The sequence below is a fragment of the Carassius gibelio genome, chromosome A21, assembly GCF_023724105.1.
Source record: "Carassius gibelio isolate Cgi1373 ecotype wild population from Czech Republic chromosome A21, carGib1.2-hapl.c, whole genome shotgun sequence".
In the NCBI taxonomy this organism is placed as follows: domain Eukaryota; kingdom Metazoa; phylum Chordata; class Actinopteri; order Cypriniformes; family Cyprinidae; genus Carassius; species Carassius gibelio.
The window spans coordinates 22,759,332-22,759,805 of record NC_068391.1 but is presented as its reverse complement, the minus strand read 5'-3'; positions in this window follow the sequence as shown (position 1 = coordinate 22,759,805).

Here is a 474-nt window from a genome sequence, read left to right as displayed (position 1 = left end):
TAAGGATTCTATATACTCTACAACAACAACAAAAATAGCATTTAACTGCTGTACTGCCGAATCTGAACTGTCTCCCTAAGTTGAGTTTCCATTATATTTCTGCTGTTTTCCTGTTTATCACCGTGAAGCTGCTTTGACACAATCTGTATTGTATGAAGTGCTATAGTAGTAAAGGTTACTTGACCTTTAATTTTTTTTTCTTGGTGCAGTCTTGGTGAATCTTTTAAGTTAACCATAACTGCATTTATTTGATGAAATGTTTAAATGTAATTAACTCCTGTATAATGCAGGGTTGAATTTTCACAATCATTAGTCTAGTCTTTAGTATCACACACTAAAAAAGTAACCAAAATGGAATTAAATATGGAATGCCCTAAAATAAATAATTTACATCAACAAAATCAAGAAGAGATATTTCTTGAAGGTAGCAATTGCAGGTTGCAAAAAAAAAAAAATTGTGCTGCCTTATAATTT